The sequence below is a fragment of the Microtus ochrogaster genome, unplaced genomic scaffold (genome assembly GCF_000317375.1).
Source record: "Microtus ochrogaster isolate Prairie Vole_2 unplaced genomic scaffold, MicOch1.0 UNK46, whole genome shotgun sequence".
Taxonomy (NCBI): domain Eukaryota; kingdom Metazoa; phylum Chordata; class Mammalia; order Rodentia; family Cricetidae; genus Microtus; species Microtus ochrogaster.
The window spans coordinates 201,308-201,701 of record NW_004949144.1 but is presented as its reverse complement, the minus strand read 5'-3'; positions in this window follow the sequence as shown (position 1 = coordinate 201,701).

Genomic DNA, 394 nt, shown 5'->3' with positions numbered 1-394 from the left:
ATGTCAGTCACTTCTACATTAGTCTAAATTTTCTTGCCTATGTTAACTTGGTTTTTTGTCACCTTAGGAAAATTCAATGTGCAAACATAAACATAAAATGATACAACCAAATTCCTGCTGAGATGTTTGACAAAAAAACACTACCTAGGCACATTTGGCATTGATAAACATAAAAAGTAAAATGTATTATAATATGTATATAAGAATTAAATAGAAAAGAATTCCCAGGGATAAACATGTTTCAAGAATTCTTGATTCACCAGCTTAATAATATACATAGGAAACTTGGGATAAACTGAAAGCATTTTTAATTTTTAATTGCAGTCTCTTTCTCTCTCTCTCTCTTTCTCTCTCTCTCTCTCTCTCTCTCTCTCTCTCTCTCTCTCTCTCTCTC